Here is a 19,009-nt window from a genome sequence, read left to right as displayed (position 1 = left end):
AACGCCATTTACCTTCCCGCTGGAGTGGTACCTATTTATCTACTTGCACTGTGATGTGCTTTCGAACTGCTAGGTTGGCAGGTTGGCAATACAAAACTATAAAAAACTATAAAAACTATAAAAAAGACCAAATATATATCCATATACAGAGATTTCTCCGAATCTCAGGACTTCCCCCCCCCAGTCCCATTTTGAACATGTAAAACTGCATCATGTTCCAATCTCTAACTTTTAAGCCAGTCCATATTATCCATGGTAATTATTACACTACAAGTGAAATCAAAATCCCGCCAATGTTTCCATTTGCTTACAGTGGTCTCTTAGATAACTTATAAAATTTTCCCATTCTTTTATAAAGTTTTTGTCCTCTTGGTTCCTGAATTTTCCGGCCAGCTTTGCCATTTTGGCATAGTCCATCAGCTTGGTTTGCCATTCCTCTCTTGTCTTCTTTCCATCTCTGGGCTAGTAACATCTGGGTTACATTCGCTTCAGGTTACAGACTCCGCTAACCCAGAAATAGTGCTTCAGGTTAAGAACTTTGCTTCAGGATGAGAACAGAAATCGTGCTCCGGCGGCACAGCAGCAGCGGGAGGCCCCATTAGCTAAAGTGGTGCTTCAGGTTAAGAACAGTTTCAGGTTAAGAATGGACCTCCAGAATGAAGTACTTAACCCGAGGTACCACTGTACTTCTCTTATACATTTTTGCCACCTTAGCAGGAGTCAAATACCACCGGTACATCATTTTCATATCATTTTCTTTCAAAGTACAATGTGCCATAAATTTAAGCTTGTGATCATTTTCTATGCTATTGTTAAGCTGCTCGGCACATGCTAGGATACCAGGGGAGAGAAGTGGTAATATTTCAATTTGCCTAGGGCAGCAAAAGTCCATGGGTCAGCCCTGTTATTAGAATAGAAAAGGATTTTTAGCCGCAATCCACAGGGCAAAACATCACCAGGCAGCTTGTGATAGATTGGCTGAGCTGTAGCTCAGTGCTTTAGCACATGTTTTGCATGCAGAAGTTCTCAGGTTCAATTTCTGATAGCTCAATTTCCAAGTAGCTCTGGAATAGACTCCATCCTCAAACCCTGGAGTCCCACTGCCAATCTGTGTTAGCCATACTGAGCTAGATAGACCAAAGGTGGTCCTAAGCCAGCGTGGTGTAGTGGTCAAGAGTGGTAGACTCGGAATCTGGTGAACCGGGTTCGCTTCTCCACTCTTCCACATGCAGCTGCTGGGTGACCTTGGGCTAGTCACACTTCTCTGAAGTCTCTCGGCCTCACTCACCTCATGGTGTGTTTGTTGTGGGGGAGGAAGGGAAGGGAGAATGTTAGCCGCTTTGAGACTCCTTAGGGTAGTGATAAAGCGGGATATCAAATCCAAACTCAACTCTTCTCTCTCTCTCTCTCTCTCTCTCTCTCTCTCTCTCCTCCACTCCCCAACACAAAATCTCTCCTGATCTGCAATGAATATATATATATCTCAGCAAACAGGAGGAGATCTTCCCAGGAGAGTTCTTAGTAAAGGATGAATCAACCTCTTTCTCTGCTCACTATATGGGTACAGAAGATAGGTAAAAGATAAAGGTAAAGGACCCTGGATGGTTAAGTCCAGTCAAAGGTGACTATGGGGTTGCAGCGCTCATCTTGCTCTCAGGCGGAGGGAGCCGGCGTTTGTCTACAGACAACTTTCCGGGTCATGTGGCCGGCATGACTAAACTGCTTCTGGCGCAATGGGACACAGTGACTATGCTTTCAAACTGCTAGGTTGGCGAGAGCTGGGACAGAGCAATGTGAACTCACCCTGTTGCATGGATTAGAACCACCGACCATCTGATCAGCAAGCCCAAGAGGCTCAGTGGTTCAGACCACAGCATGGTCCACAGATACTATAGCTCTGGCTCCATGCATTATTAACCAAAGTCTTGCTGAATTGTCCACTTAACAATGCAGAAGGCAGCACACGAAAACAAGCAAAGATAAATACACTTGGAAACAATTAATATATACAATAATAATAATAATAATAATAATAATTTATTATTTATACCCCGCCCATCTGGCTGGGCCTCCCCAGCCACTCTGGGCGGCTTCCAAAAGAATATTAAAATACTATGATACATCAAACATTAAAAGCATCCCTAAACAGGGCTGCCTTCAGATGTCTTCTAAAAGTCTGGTAGTTGTTGTTCTCTTTGACATCTGGTGGGAGGGCATTCCACAGGGAGGGCGCCACTACCGAGAAGGCCCTCTGCCTGGTTCCCTGTAACTTGACTTCTCGCAGTGAGGGAACCGCCAGAAGGCCCTCGGTGCTGGACCTCAGTGTCCGGGTAGAATGATGGGGGTGGAGACGCTCCTTCAGGTATACTGGACCGAGGCCGTTTAGGGCTTTAAAGGTCAGCACCAACACTTTGAATTGTGCTCGGAAACGTACTGGGAGCCAATGTAGGTCTTTCAAGACCGGTGTTATATGGTCTCGGCGGCCGCTCCCAGTCACCAGTCTGGCTGCTGCGTTCTGGATTAGTTGTAGTTTCCGGGTCACCTTCAAAGGTAGCCCCACGTAGAGTGCATTGCAGTAGTCCAAGCGGGAGATAACCAGAGCATGCACCACTCTGGCGAGGCAGTCCACAGGCAGATAGGGTCTCAGCCTGCGTACCAGATGGAGCTGGTACACAGCTGCCCTGGACACGGATTTAACTTGTGCCTCCATGGACAGCTGTGAGTCCAAAATGACTCCCAGGCTGCACACCTGGTCCTTCAGGGGCACAGGTACCCCATTCAGGACCAGGGAGTCCTCCACACCTGCCCGCCTCCTGTCCCCCAGAAACAGTACTTCTGTCTTGTCAGGATTCAATCTCAATCTGTTAGCCGCCATCCATCCTCCAACCGCCTCCAGACACTCACACAGGACTGTCACCGCCTTCACTGGTTCTGATTTGAAAGAGAGGTAGAGCTGGGTATCATCCGCATACTGATGAACACCCAGCCCAAACCCCCTGATGATCTCTCCCAGCGGCTGCATGTAGATGTTGAAAAGCATGGGGGAGAGGACAGAACCCTGAGGCACCCCACAAGTGAGAGCCCAGGGGTCTGAACACTCATCCCCCACCACCACTTTCTGAACACGGCCCAGGAGGAAGGAGCGGAACCACTGTATGACAGTGCCCCCAGCTCCCAGCCCCTCAAGACGGTCCAGGAGGATGTTATGGTCGATGGTATCAAACGCCGCTGAGAGATCCAGCAGAACCAGGAAACAGCTCTCACCTTTGTCCCTGGCCCGCCGGAGATCATCAACCAGTGCGACCAAGGCAGTTTCAGTCCCATGATGAGGCCTGAATCCCGACTGGAAGGGATCCAAATGGTCCGCTTCTTCCAGGCGTGCCTGGAGTTGTTCAGCAACCACTCGCTCAATCACCTTGCCCAAGAATGGAAGATTTGAGACTGGGCGATAGTTGGCCATCGTGGCCGCATCTAAAGATGGTTTTTTAAGAAGTGGTTTGATAACCGCCTCTTTCAGTGGGTCTGGGAAGGCTCCCTCACGGAGGGAAGCATTCACCACCTCACGAAGCCCATCACCCAGTCCTTCCCGGCTAGCTTTTATAAGCCAGGATGGGCAAGGATCAAGGAGACAGGTGGTTGGTTTCACTCGTCCAAGCAGCCTGTCCACATCCTCGGTGGTAACAGATTGGAATTGATCCCATGCAATTTGACTAGACAGGACTCTAGCACTCTCCCGCCCCGGCCCTGCTCCCACGGTGGCGTCTACCTCTTCCCGAATCTGAGCGACTTTATCTGCAAAAAACTTTGCAAAATCATTGCAGGAGATCATGTGGCCCGTACTGGGCCCCGATGTAGCAGGTGGTTCCGCTAAATTGCGGACCACCTGAAAAAGTCTCCTGCTGCTGTTTTCTGCAGATGCAATAGAGGCGGCGAAGAAAGTTTTCTTCGCCGTCGCTACCGCCACTTGGTAGGCTCGACATTGAGCTCTAACCTGTGTCCGGTCAGCTTCAGAATGAGTTATCCGCCACCGGCGCTCTAGCCGTCTCAACGATTGTTTCATTGCCCTCAGATCCGTGGAAAACCACGGGGCTCTCCGGGCTCCATGCAATCGGAGAGGGCGCTTCGGAGCCAAACAGTCAATAGCCCTGGTTAACTCCACATTCCAGCGGGCCACCAGGGAATCAACTGAAAGGCCATCAACATGGGATAAAGCATCCCCTACCACTCTCTGGAAACCATTTGGATCCATTAAGTGGCGGGGGCGGACCATCCGAATCGGTCCCACCTCCCTGCAGAGGGGAAGGGTCGCGGAGAAGTCCAGTTGCACCAGGAAGTGATCTGACCATGGCACTTCTTTTGTTTCACTTTTAGTTAGTGTCAGATCACCAACATCCGTAGAGGTAAACACCAGGTCCAAGGCATGTCCGCGGCTATGGGTTGGGCCAAACTTATTCAGGGACAGCCCCATGGAGGCCATGCTTTCCACGAAGTCCCGAGCGGCCCCTTGTAAGGTCGTGTCGGCATGGATATTAAAATCCCCTAGGACAACCAAACTAGGCGTCTCCAGGAGAACATCCGCCACGACCTGAAGCAGCTCGGGCAGGGAATCCTTGGTGCAGCGGGGAGGTCGGTACACCAAAAGGAATCCTGTACTGCCCCTATTGCCCAACTTCCAGAACATGCACTCAGAAAACTGGGTCTTCCCAATAGGACGCCTGGTGCAAACTAATGACTTCCTAAAAATCACTGCAACCCCCCCTCCCCGCCCACAAGGCCTGGGTTGCTGTGCGTAAGAGAAACCTGGTGGACAAGCAGCGGCAAGAACAGGCCCATCTGCTTCATTCAACCAAGTCTCTGTTACACATGCCAGGTCAAATCCTCCATCCATGATCAGGTCATGGATGGCAGTGGTCTTATGAATCATTGACCTGGCATTGCACAGCAGCACCTTCAGGTCATGTGGGTATCCCTTGCTGATTCTAGTATCCATCTGGTCAGGACCAGACCTGGAGGCAGGGATAGTCCTCAGACAACGACTAAACCTGCCTTCTCTGTAATGACATGGTCTGGTCTTAGCGTAACTCCTCCTCCTACCCGAGATCACTGAGATCGGTTGTCCCAACGCATCCCCCCCTGTGGAACATGCCGCAGCCATTTTGTTGGCTGGGACCCACTCCCCGGCAGCCCTGACCCCTCCCCTTAAAAACAAAGTAAGGCATTAAAACAATGAAAACAAAACAAAAAAGAAACCCCAAAAAACAATACAAATAAAAAACTGTAAAAATTACAATCCATCAAAATCAAACAAATTCCCAACTAAACATCCATCCCAGCCCCACCCCACCCCTGCATATACAATAATAATAATCACAATAATAATAATAATAAAGAAATAAAAAGGAAAAGGAAAATTTTAAAACATTTTAAAAGGAACTCTGCACCCCTCCGGATCCCCCTGGGCCGCAGCAGCAGTGACAGCAATCGTCCCTGTGAGGCCTGTCAGGCCCCGCCCCGGGCCAGATGGTGAGTGGCAGGAGGAGCAGGGCCCTCAGACACCCAACAGGAGAGTCCTCCTGGGCAGCAGAGCACAGCAGTCCTTATGGGCCTTCAGGCCCCGCCCCGGGCCAGATGGTGAGTGGCAGGAGGAGCAGGGCCCTCAGACACCCAGCAGGAGAGTCCTCCTGGGCAGCAGAGTCCAGCAGTCCTTATGGGCCTGTCAGGCCCCGCCCCGGGCCAGATGGTGAGTGGCAGGAGGAGCAGGGCCCTCAGACACCCAGCAGGAGAGTCCTCCTGGGCAGCAGAGTCCAGCAGTCCTTATGGGCCTTCAGGCCCCGCCCCGGGCCAGATGGTGAGTGGCAGGAGGAGCAGGGCCCTCAGACACCCAGCAGGAGAGTCCTCCTGGGCAGCAGAGTCCAGCAGTCCTTATGGGCCTGTCAGGCCCCGCCCCGGGCCAGATGGTGAGTGGCAGGAGGAGCAGGGCCCTCAGACACCCAGCAGGAGAGTCCTCCTGGGCAGCAGAGTCCAGCAGTCCTTATGGGCCTTCAGGCCCCGCCCCGGGCCAGATGGTGAGTGGCAGGAGGAGCAGGGCCCTCAGACACCCAGCAGGAGAGTCCTCCTGGGCAGCAGAGTCCAGCAGTCCTTATGGGCCTGTCAGGCCCCGCCCCGGGCCAGATGGTGAGTGGCAGGAGGAGCAGGGCCCTCAGACACCCAGCAGGAGAGTCCTCCTGGGCAGCAGAGTCCAGCAGTCCTTATGGGCCTTCAGGCCCCGCCCCGGGCCAGATGGTGAGTGGCAGGAGGAGCAGGGCCCTCAGACACCCAGCAGGAGAGTCCTCCTGGGCAGCAGAGTCCAGCAGTCCTTATGGGCCTGTCAGGCCCCGCCCCGGGCCAGATGGTGAGTGGCAGGAGGAGCAGGGCCCTCAGACACCCAGCAGGAGAGTCCTCCTGGGCAGCAGAGTCCAGCAGTCCTTATGGGCCTTCAGGCCCCGCCCCGGGCCAGATGGTGAGTGGCAGGAGGAGCAGGGCCCTCAGACACCCAGCAGGAGAGTCCTCCTGGGCAGCAGAGTCCAGCAGTCCTTATGGGCCTGTCAGGCCCCGCCCCGGGCCAGATGGTGAGTGGCAGGAGGAGCAGGGCCCTCAGACACCCAGCAGGAGAGTCCTCCTGGGCAGCAGAGTCCAGCAGTCCTTATGGGCCTGTCAGGCCCCGCCCCGGGCCAGATGGTGAGTGGCAGGAGGAGCAGGGCCCTCAGACACCCAGCAGGAGAGTCCTCCTGGGCAGCAGAGTCCAGCAGTCCTTATGGGCCAGCAGTCCAGCAGTCCTTATGGGCCAGATGGTGAGTGGCAGGAGGAGCAGGGCCCTCAGACACCCAGCAGGAGTGTCCCCCCCCACCCCCAAATGCAGGCATGATGCATAAAATGGAATAAAAGGAACACTATTGAACAATCATAAATCTGTAGCAAGGCAGTGACAGTGCAGATAAATGAAGGCTTGAAACTAAATGAGGATGAGGAGAGAGCACATGCTCTGTGCTCCCATGACCTTATACAAGCAAGAGGCCGTGATGATTCCATTGTTTAAGGGGCTATTAAGAAGTAATGGAGAAAGGGATTTGTTAGCTGCAGTTCTCAAATACTAAGGGTGGGATTCTACTAATGGAAGCCCCTGCAAGGACTTCTGCTAGAGCAATGGGGCTTTCCTGCTCCCCTATGTGCCCCACACAGTCCCCCAAAAGGAGAATCCCTAAAACAGTGAGCAGGAGGAGGAGAGAGGGAATCATTCTGTCTTACACTGATGCAACAAATGCCATAGCGCTAATGTCGAATCCCTCCCAAGGTCTACTAACCTTTGGGTAGCAAAAAATTAGGCCTTCTTCCGCCTGTAATTGCCCAAAACCTCAGGATAAAAGTCTAACCTGAGTATAATCTTCTCCATCTCTTTCATCCATTGACTAATAAAAGGGTCTAAGAGCAATAAGGAGAGATAATTAATGTGATTAGTGTCACTTTCCCACTGGTGACCCTTGGGCATAGAATCCCAGTGTGGGGCAGTATGAAGTGGATTCACAGAACCTGAGGATTTTGCAGCTGTTTGGTGGACTTGCATTACATATATGAACTATTATCCCCATTTCAATATTGTACCTGCCAAGTATCTATGGAACTATCATGCCATCTACCTATGTCTTTACATACAAATAGCTTGCAATGCCTGTTGTGCCTTTGGGTCTTCATTCACTTGCTCCCTTTTCTTTTATTCCTCCCATCCTTTCCCCACAAGTCAATAGAAGAGCTGGTAGTTTGCTTACCATTCACTGAGTTATCACTGTTTTCATATCTCTGTTGATTGCTGAGTGTTCATTTTGATTCATCAAAAAATTCATCAAAATAACAAATAAGGTAAAGGACCCCTGGACGATTAAGTCCAGTCAAAGGCAACTACGGGGTTGCGGCGCTCACCTCGCTTTCCGGCCAAAGGAGCCGGCGTTTGTCCACAGACAGCTTTCTGGGTCATGTGGCCAGCATGACTAAACCACTTCTGGCACAATGGGACAATATGATGGAAACCAGAGCGCACAGAAATGCCGTTTACCTTCCCGCTGCAGTGGTACCTATTTATCTACTTGCACTGGTGTGCTTTCAAACGGCTAGGTTGGCAGAAGCTGGGATTTAGCAATGGGAGCTCACCACTGTCACATGGATTTGAACTGCCGACTTTCTGATTGGCAAGCCTAAGAGCCTTAGGAGGGGAATGGGGAAGCAGTGGCTGAAGAGGTGGTAGAAGGAATTCATGGGGATCAAGCAAGTTCCTGCCCCAAACAGGTTGCCAGCAAGAACTTCCTTGAACTGCATCTCCTTATGAATGAAGCATTCCCTATCTCCATATGTAGCTGCTCACACCTTAAGATCCGTTTCAGAGGCCCTTCTCCAGGTAGACCACCTGGGTGAAGTGTGCAGTAGGTGGCTACTGGAGGAAGGACCTTCTCAGTGGTGGCACCTCAGCTATAGAAAGACCTCCTCAGAAAAGCTTGCCCAGAACCTACCATGTTACCAGGCAAAGACTTGTGATTCGATGACCCGCCCCCCGCTTGGGAATAATAAAGGCACGTGGACACAGTATATTAGGTTAATGGGCTAGAAAAGGCCACAACTTTATTGATTACAGCATGTGAGAGGTATTGGCTTAGGCATTGGACAACAGCAAATTTTGACTCCACCCACTCAAAGAGGGGTGAGTCTGACGAGGGTTAACCACCAGTAGGGGGAGCCTGTTGATGCAAATACAACTATAAACTCTCCCCTGATGTCACTGGGGGTCGTGCCATGGCCCCCAGCCACACAGGGCATCGGACAGGATCCACGACCGCCGGATTCCTTTAACGAAATACCCAAAGTGAAAGGGTAGGCGATGGCCACACCTTGCCCTTCTATACACCAACAATTGGCTCCCACTCACAATCCCTCCCCTCCGGAAGGTGGAGAGGCTTTACCTATTTTCCCAGCCAGGAAGGAGCAATAGGTAGGCAGGAAAAGTTTTAAGACCCCGTCCCTCTCACCCACCAGCTCCTCCTTACAAATGCCCCTACATCAGCCTCTGCATAAGCAAAACATGGAGTTGAGAAAACAGTGTTTCCATTGTGTCAGCTAATCCCACCTTAAGATACTGGGCTAAGTTGGTACAGTAGTCTGACCCACTTTTCCTGTTAACTACATTTGCAACAACTTTGCTAAAGTTCCAGGAGAACTCCTTTAAAATAAAAATAAAGCACCCGCATATGCATTCTGCAAGTCCAGCAAAAGTTCTGTTATGCCACCCACTCTGCACTCCCCTCCCTCATTTTACCTCCTGTGGATTTTCCACCACTACACCAACTATTACAGGAAGATATATATTTAAAAATCCACTTCAAGGGCTATATTGTAAAATCAAATCAAATAGCCTCCAGGTCCCTGTGCTGGCTGTTTCATCTTCATAGAAGCTGAAATATTTATTATTTTTTTTTAACCATACTGAGTGGGGAGGAAGAGTTCTGCAGCCAGCACAAAGGAAGAGCAGAGGAAAATTGAGGTTGTGTGAGGGAGTTCAGTGCCCCCCTGATGGGCTTGAGTATGTACAGCACTAAGAATAACCGGCCACTGCTGAGAAAATGGTGGCCCTTGTGTCAATAATTGATTAACAGCCATTGTCAAAGCCCGGTTGGCACATCTGTCTTTTCTCAATAACCTCTGAGGCTCTGAAATACAGGACAGAAGCAAGAGAACATGCCTCTCTGCCATTGAAATTGGTGCTCCCGGGACATTTGCCCTGGACAGGGTGGGGTGCGGGTGACAGCAAATCACAGCAGGCATTGCTAGTTCCTCTCAATAATTCATAGCTGTATGGATGACTGGGCGACCTTTGGGAGATTAACGAAACAGAAAATACCAGAAAGGAGATCTCTCTCTCTCTCTCTCTCTCTCTCTCTCTCTCTCTCTCTCTGTGTGTGTGTGTGTGCGCGCGCACAAAAGGAGAGGCAGGGATTTGGAGCATTAGTAAAACAAAATGTTAGGCTGAGAGAAGCAACAGAGCAAAAGAGGACACAGGCTCTCCAGCAGAGATCTTAACATTGGCTGCAGTGAATTTCAAGCAAAACATTCCTAAACGATGTAGCACGGGCAAGGTCCTTCTGGGAAACAGGATGCCAACAAGGTGATTCAGTACATTATTATTATTATTATAGTTTATTAATGTATAGGTTTTTTAAAAAAATATTATTTTTATTGGTTTTCCAAATTATTACAAATCAGTCCAAATTATTTAAATTTAATACAGTTTCTTTAAAAAAACTGGTTTCCTGCTCCAGTTGCAAACATATGCCCATTATTTCCTGATGTCACCACTTCATTCTTCTTTAATCTCCTCTTCATCCTTCTCTTGTAGTTAGTCTATTCTCTCAGCTGACCTTTATAATTTCCTTACATACATCACCTCTGTTGCTTTTCATAAATATAAAATCCATTTCACATGTGCAGTCCTTCATAAACGTTGTTCCCAGACCTGGTGTGTTGAAAGAGTTAATTGCCTCCCCCTTGGTTCGGTTCTCTTCAATGTTTACAAAGTCACATTTCATTGCTTTGAGATAATTCCTTCCGCTGTTCACCAACTTGTGGCTGTAGCTATAAATAAATTGGAGATGTCCAATCTCCAAGATGTCCATTAAAATTCCACTTTGGGGTTCTTCCTCAGCACGCAGTTTAAAAAAGAAGTACATTTTAGACCAGGCACCCACAAACTCAGCCCTCCAGGTGTTTTGGGACTACAGTTCCCATCATTCCTGACCACTGGTCCTGCTAGCTAGGGGTGATGGGAGTTGTAGTCCCAAAACAGGGACAAGTTTGGGGATGCCTGTTTTAGGTATATCAGCCAGGAAATAGAGAGAGCCAATTGGCTGATAGCAGGCACTCATTTGCTATTACAGATAGAAGTCAGGAGATTGGTGTAAGGGGCTAGGAACAGACTCCTGCTGCTGGTACCACTGCTGGTACCAGTCACTATTGGTACTTGGAGGCCTTTTCCATAATAACCTATAAGTACTGTCCTCCTTAATTAGGCTATCTAACACAGCATCTTGTTTCCAACGGTGGTCAACCACTGAAAGCTCACATAGAGGCTACAAAGGCAAGCAGTTCCTCTCCATTATTTGTCACCAGCATATTGTACTGAGAGTAGGGATGGGGAATTTGATTTCATTCTCGTTTAAGGGTGGACCTCCCTAACCCTCACTTTCCAAAACAATGAGATTTGAAAGTCAGCCATTTTTTGAGATTCACACTTCTCCAAATTTTGCAGTGCAGGTCTTTTGCCAAGTACCAAAAAAAAAAAGTATACTGGGGTATATTCTGGGGGTAAACAGTCCATTAAAATGCATATATTACTGAAAATAACATACAGGAATGCATTCTATTACGGGAGATTGCTTTGCAAAAATATGTATACTAGGACATTTTTTATACAAATATTATGAGAGATTTGCACTAAAATGCTGGCGAATTTTCATAAGGACTTCTTAAAAAATAAATCTCAAACCAACGTGGAAATAGGAAAACAGAACTAGAGATATACCGTATATGAACATGGAGATTCCATTGGATTTTCCTGGCTAATAGCCTCCAGTTCAGTTGGCTTTTAAAGCCATGAAGAATTAAACAATTTTCACCATGCATTGTGGTAGTGAATTCCGTACGTTATTTATTTGCTCTGTGAAGTCATCTGTCCTGAACCTACTGCCAACTACTTTCATCAGAAAAAAGGAGAGAAGATTCTGGAGCAGATCATTAAGCAAACAGTCTGTGAGCACCTAGAAAGGAATACTGTGATCACCAATAGTCAACATGGATTTCTGAAAAATAAGTCATGTCAGACTAACCTGATCTCATTTTTTGACAGAATTACAAGCCTGGTAGATGAAGGGAATGCAGTGGATGTAGCCTACCTTGATTTCAGCAAGGCATTTGACAAGGTGCCCCATGATATTCTTGTAAAGAAGCTGGTAAAATGCGGACTTGACTATGCTACCACTCAGTGGATTTGTAACTGGCTGACTGACCGAACCCAAAGGGTGCTCATCAATGGTTCCTCTTCATCCTGGAGAAGAGTGACTAGTGGGGTGCCACAGGGTTCTGTCAAAATGACCTTGACAGATTAGAGAACTGGGCTAAAACAAACAAGATGAATTTTAACAGGGAGAAATGTAAGGTATTGCACTTGGGCAAAAAAAATGAGAGGCACAAATACAAGATGGGTGACACCTGGCTTGAGAGCAGTACATGTGAAAAGGATCTAGGAGTCTTGGTTGACCACAAACTTGACATGAGCCAACAGTGTGATGCGGCAGCTAAAAAAGCCAATGCAATTCTGGGCTGCATCAATAGGAGTATAGCATCTAGATCAAGGGAAGTAATAGTGCCACTGGTCAGACCTCACCTGGAGTACTGTGTCCAGTTCTGGGCACCACAGTTCAAGAAGGACACTGACAAACTGGAACGTGTCCAGAGGAGGGCAACCAAAATGGTCAAAGGCCTAGAAACGATGCCTTATGAGGAACGGCTAAGGGAGCTGGGCATGTTTAGCCTGGAGAAGAGGAGGTTAAGGGGTGATATGATAGCCATGTTCAAATATATAAAAGGATGTCACAGAGAGGAGGGAGAAAGGTTGTTTTCTGCTGCTCCAGAGAAGTGGACACGGAGCAATGGTTCCAAACTACAAGATAGAAGATTCCACCTAAACATTAGGAAGAACTTCCTGACAGTAAGAGCTGTTCAACAGTGGAATTTGCTGCCAAGGAGTGTGGTGGAGTCTCCTTCTTTGGCGGTCTTTAAGCAGAGGCTTGACAACCATATGTCAGGAGTGCTCTGATGGTGTTTCCTGCTTGGCAGGGGGTTGGACTCGATGGCCCTTGTGGTCTCTTCCAACTCTACGATTCTATGATTCTATGATTCTAGGACCATCTCTCTATCTGACCACTTTTCTGAAGCGACAGCAGCACAGAGAGCAGGAAGGTCTAATCTGAGTATAGTGGGGTGCTGGAGGGATGGGGAGACTAGTTAGTAACTCAACCTCAACTTTCATGGGTAGCCCTGTCATAATAATACCATGACCCAGCTTGGTTCAGAGGATCTTGCAAAATACTCTTAGATGTGGTTGTCCAACTCCTGTGATCAAAACTGTGGATTTGCGTTCCCCCCAATTAGGCGCCTCAGACTGCCATTCCAGGCTAAGCTGCTTTGTCAGCCCTGTGCTGCTTGAATACATGCCCATTGCTTTGCAAACACTTGAAATTAATTGGAGGAGTGTCAAAAGGCGGCCAAGAATTGCTTGCTTGTTTACACGTCCCTCCTGCTTGTTCTTTCACAAAGCTCAGAGCAGCTTCCATAGGACTCCCATGCAGTCTCTCAGGCATTGCTCAGGCCAAGACTTTTCTACTGGCTTTCACAATGTTGCTTAAGGCCTTGCCTTCTCAGGAAATAAGATGAAGTCCCTACCAGAGAAGAACGGCAAATTAAACTGTTGGCCTGTGCCGAAATGGCAAAATTGACTGGAAAGTTCAGGAACCAAGAAGACCAAAACTTCAACAAAGAATGGGGGAAAGCTATAATTTTTCTTGGAGACCACTGTAAGCAGACGAAAACACTAGCAGGATTGCAATAACACTTGTCATGTAGGAAGAACTATGGAGATAACGGAGTTATATAAAACATGGACCATTGAAAAAGATTCAGTAGAAAAAGTTTAACTATAGGACCCATGGAGGGGAAGGTGGGAAGTCCAGAGATTCAGAGGAATCTTTTAACTGTTAACGTGTATGGTCGTACTGTTATAATTTTATACAGTGGTACCTCGGGTTACATATGCTTCAGGTTACATACGCTTCAGGTTACAGACTCTGCTAACCCAGAAATAGTGCTTCAGGTTAAGAACTTTGCTTCAGGATGAGAACAGTATTTGTGCTCCGGTGGTGCGGCAGCAGCAGGAGGCCCCATTAACTAAAGTGGTGCTTCAGGTTAAGAACAGTTTCAGGTTAAGTACGGACCTCCGGAACGAATTAAGTACTTAACCTGAGGTACCACTGTATATGTAAAACCAAGTAAAAATTATTTCAAAAAAAGAAAAGAAAAGAAAGACCTCGCCTTCTCAAATCACTCTCAAGGCCCAAAGAGAAAGCTAACCACTGCCTCTTCATACCGCCCTGCCCTAACCCAGAATGGCCCACTGAAGGAATGACCGCTGGGTGTGAAGCACACTTCGGCCCACAGACAAGCCACAGCTGTCTGAACACCATGTCCTCTATCTAACCTTTGGCTTTCTCAGTGGTCTTCCATGCCCTGTCTGTGACCTTTGTCTCCTTCGTTTAGTGACGCGGTGGAAACAGGTGCCAAAATAACTTTGTACCACCCCACAGTCGCGTGATTGGAAGATGTGTAAAGGGCACAGTCCAAAATGTATCTGACTGGTTTTGCATATTGTGCTAATAAAAAGAGCCTCTGCAGAGCTAGCTGGCAGCTTGCTTATGCACAGCTCATCAACTCCTGTCTCATGTCCTTCACTTCAGCCCACCAGCTCCTCATGCTTGTTAGAGTGAAGGAGCTTCCTCCATTCAAGAAGAGAAGGTGAGCAATGGAGAGGATGAGCCACGTAGGGTGGCCACAGTCCTCCTTTACAGAGGACAGTCTTCTCTTCGGAGGGCTATCCCAGGTAAAAGCAAAGGCCTTCCAGATACTGTTAGATTCAAACTCTCATCAGCCCCAGCCAACATAGCTAATGGTCGAGGAAGATGGGATTCCATCTTCATGTGGGGTTCCAGTGAGATCTCTCAGACCTCTCACAAGATCTTGCTGGAACCCAGAAGTTGCCACTGTATGACCCCAGAAAATGAGACTTTGGGGTATGTAACAGCGGTGGGGAGACAGCTTCTCATTTCACCTCAAGGGGGGAAATGGGATGGGTCACCCGTGCATATCAGAGAGACATTCAACCAAACACACAGAGGACAAACTCCCTCATATCTAATCTACACAGCCAATCTGGGCACCTCTTACTTCAGCAAACAAATGCCACTCTGTATCTGGTTGCTAAGCAACACCTCCACTCGCCATCCTCTTGGCTGTCTTAATCACTAACACATTCAGCCCTCACACAGAATTATCCCTTCGTGGTCCTTCCAACCAAGCCTTGCACACATTATGTGGGACTTTGGGGCTGCTAGACACTACCCAGAAGTGGCTGGCTGTGTGGAGCTGTCAGGACATTGCCTGACCTCATCGCTCTGCAAGCCAAAGCTGCCAAACTCAACAGGGTGATGCCGGCAATTTATGAAAGCTTTCTTGGAAACACATGCAGCACAACACGCTCATGTCTCCAACGAGATAGAAAACATCCAGAACACAGATAAATCTTGTTCCTTGTGAAGGAATATCCTGAAGTACAATCCACAATTTCCCTTGCCAGTGGTTTGCTGGGCTCCACGGGATCCATTTGAGAGCACGCAGGATGAAATATTAATTAATTGATGCTTTTTTTAAAAAGGAGGGTACACCATCATCTATGATTTAAAGTTTCGAAATAAAAAATTATGATGGTATTAAATGTGCACTTTGGTTCCCTTGCATCCTCTTATATATTTATAATTGCACCTTTGTTTAATTAGGCCTTCCTTAGCACATTCATTATTAATTAGACCCGTTAATGCTTTTGTAAGTTGGGAGTCACGAGGGGATCATGTCTCACGGTTCTTAAACCTTCGTAATTGCCACAATCAATTAATATTTTATTAATGCAGAGCTCATTTGCAATTCCGCATTGAGGGGTTAAGAGTCTTTTGTTAGAAAATATTTGCAAAATATATATAAAAAGGAATAATAATAAAAAATCCACATATGAATGGGGCATTGACCCATCGGCTTGATGGCTTTCTTTTTAAAGAGACGAGGGCTTGCATCAAAATTGGATGTTGCAAAGATGTCTGCCCTGCGAAATTGCTGGAACCTCCGGTGGGAGCCAGGGCCAGGTGTTACAGCACAGATACGAGCCCTGCCGATTCATTCGGCATTCCGGTCCATGTGGCATCTTGTGCCCTTTGTTTGGTAAACAGCTGTTGCAATTGACCTTCTGCGTTGCGCGATCTGCTTTTTATCCCAGTGAAGCAGCAAAAAAACACCAAAGAAAACATGACACTCCTGCGCTGGGCTCTTAGATCTTTGAAGGGGAAAAAATACAAAGCGAAATATTATGCAGCCTTAAACGTTGGCAAGTGGGAAGAATCTCTCAGCGGCAACAGCAAGGAAGGGTTCCTCGGTCTCTGCTGGTGTGTGTGTAAATTAAACTAAAACAGTAAGAACTGTTTGGAGGGAATATGAGAAAAACAGGAATTTGCTTGTTATTATTCAGCTAATTACAGGATACACATTTGTTTGTTTGTTTGTTTGTTTGTGTTTATAACACTTGCATATTGCCCTTCCTCCAATAAGATTCCAATAAAACACTAGAATCATAGCATTAGCAATAATATGAGTCAGCGGCTAAGAATTTGGAGTAGACTAAAGTTGCAATTCAAACCCTGCTTAACTCCACTGAATTCAGTAGGACTTGCTGCTACGTGGACATGTAGGGTTGCCATATTTCAAAAAGTGAGAATCCGAACAGAAAAGTTGCTGAAATTCACAAAGAATTTGGATGTTATTTATATATGCCACTACTGCAGCCCGTGTTTTGCTAGCTCAAAAATGGAAAATGAGCGAAGTCCCAACTAAAGAAGAATGACAACTTAAGCTGATGGAATATGCACAGCTTTGGTACAAAAGAAGAGAAGATGAACATACGTTTAGAGAAGATTGGAAAACGTTTATTGAATATATGGGGGGAAATTGTGTACACTTGAAAACGTTGGCAGCATTAAGATAAATTCAGCAGTGTAAATAAGTTTTGATGGATGTAATAATGGAATACTGAATGGTTTAGTTTATGTAAAATATGCAGGGATTTATGATATGCAAAATGAACCATGGAACCAATGGGAAGCCATTGATATTTTAAGGATGTATAAATGAGTATTCTAAATTGTAAAACAGAATGTGTGTGTGTGTGTGTGTGTGAGAGAGAGAGAGAGAGAGAGAGAGAGAGAGAGAGAGAGAGAGAAATTGGACATTTTGGATATTTTCCTCAGGACTGCTGACATGGGCTGCCATACGTCCGGATTTTCCCAGACACCTCTCCAATTTCCAGATGTATGGCAGCCCTAGGATTGCAGCCTAAGACACTTCACATATTAACATTCTCAGGAAAATAGGAATCTGAACCTTACAGTGATAATTTTAAAACATGAAATAAAGTGAGAGATGTGTACAGGCATCCTGTCCTTTGGATAATGGGATGGCTTTGCCTCCTTCCAATCATCTACTGCTGGAGGTAAGTAATTTTGACATATCTAGGGATCTGGAGCATAACAAGATCTTTCAGTTGCAGAGCATTTTGCCATCAAAGGAGACTGGCCATTGGTACTATGCATGAGCCACTGTTCTTGGCTTTCCTTCTTCAAATCAAGAGATATGCTCCGAACACAGATTTATGCATAAACCTATTTCCAGTTGCATTCTACTCGCCTGAAGTTAAGTAACCTTTCCTCTCTCTTATCCTCAATTCATATAGTCTTTCTGTGCAATGATGACTCTTCTGTACCAGCTCCTTGTAAAAATAAAAACTTGTCAGCTTCCTCCAGGCCAAACAAGGCCCCAAAGTATAAACAAAACTCGGACAGGAGATAACCAATCAATCGTAGACATTTTAGAGCCCCGTCAAGTGAAATCACAGCCATCAATCTCCAGGCCTCAAGAGGCGTGTGACAAGTGGCCAGGAAACTGAGTGACCACAGGGGTGCTTCTGCCTTCCGGACTCAATGTTGTTTAGAAGCAATTGGCACAGCAGTGTCATCTGCGTTTCGGCTGTCAACATTCAATTTCTTTTCGCCCTACCCAAAACGAATAATTTGCAAACCGTGCAAGATATATAAGGAATGACAAGCAATGCAACAGACAGGGGAGCATGTTGGGTGGTCTGCTTCAGTGGTCTTTGGCTAGACCCCATGTGGAAGCTCTGCAAGAGTCTCAAAGCGGCAAAGGCAGAGAGGTGTGGGGACCACATTTCCCAGGAGTGTGGTTCAATGAGACACGGTGCTGCAGCAAGGTACTTCATCATCATCATCATTATTATTCATGGGCTTTGAAGACGCTCAAACTCAGGATGAAAGGGAAAAATGTGCTAAGAGGAAGGCACACTTGGCAAACCCTCACTGTGATCAACTCCCACCAGAAACCAGTGTCCCCACTGTGGAAGGAAGTGTGGAACCAGAACTGGCCTCCACAATCACTTATGGACTCATTGTTAAAACCGTGTTCATGGAAGACAATCTTACTCTGCTATGAGTGATAACCGAAGAAGAAGAAGAAGGAGAAGGAGAAGAAGAAGAAGAAGAAGAAGAAGAAGAAGAAGAGATATAGATGTAAATAAATCTTACATCAAAGAAAATGACACCAGTCTCCATTTTCTTTGTTATAAGATCTATTTACATCTCTATCATCTATCTGTCTGTCTATCTATCTATCTATCTATCTATCTATCTATCTATCTATCATCTGTCTATCTATCATCTATCTATCTATCATAGATAGTTCACAAACCAGAACACTCACTTCCGGGTTTGCGTCATTCGGGAGCCAAAACGTTTGAGAACTAAGGTGCTCGGAAACCAAGGTACGACTGTATTAGGTTTTGCTTGTCTCCACTGACTGGGAAAAGCCATACAACCTGCCCAACGCCGTACTGCAAAGCAGAATCATTCCACCAATGGCCCAACAACAGATCAACAGTCCCACATAACTGAGATCTCGAGGTGCTACAAGTAGAGAACAGCTGTACATGCCTCCACCTGCCACCCGCAGAAATTGCCTGTAAGGCCCGCAGCGCCAGTGACATTGCTATCCTGTT

At 47.1% G+C, this 19,009-nt stretch overlaps 1 long non-coding RNA gene across 1 annotated transcript in view; it reads right to left on the bottom strand.

Annotated features, from left to right (window-relative positions):
* Nucleotides 1-245: 245 nt before the first annotated feature.
* The window catches only part of LOC309332606, a 34,633-nt gene continuing 15,869 nt past the window's right edge, over nt 246-19,009 (bottom strand). Inside the window, exon 3 of the long non-coding RNA XR_014152232.1 lies at nt 246-444. This is a non-coding gene — a long non-coding RNA (uncharacterized lncRNA). The remainder of the gene's footprint in view (nt 445-19,009) is intronic.

The sequence above is a fragment of the Podarcis erhardii genome (genome assembly GCF_964252035.2).
Source record: "Podarcis erhardii genome assembly, chromosome: 17".
In the NCBI taxonomy this organism is placed as follows: Eukaryota; Metazoa; Chordata; class Lepidosauria; order Squamata; family Lacertidae; genus Podarcis; species Podarcis erhardii.
This window is presented reverse-complemented; position numbering and strand designations above follow the sequence as displayed.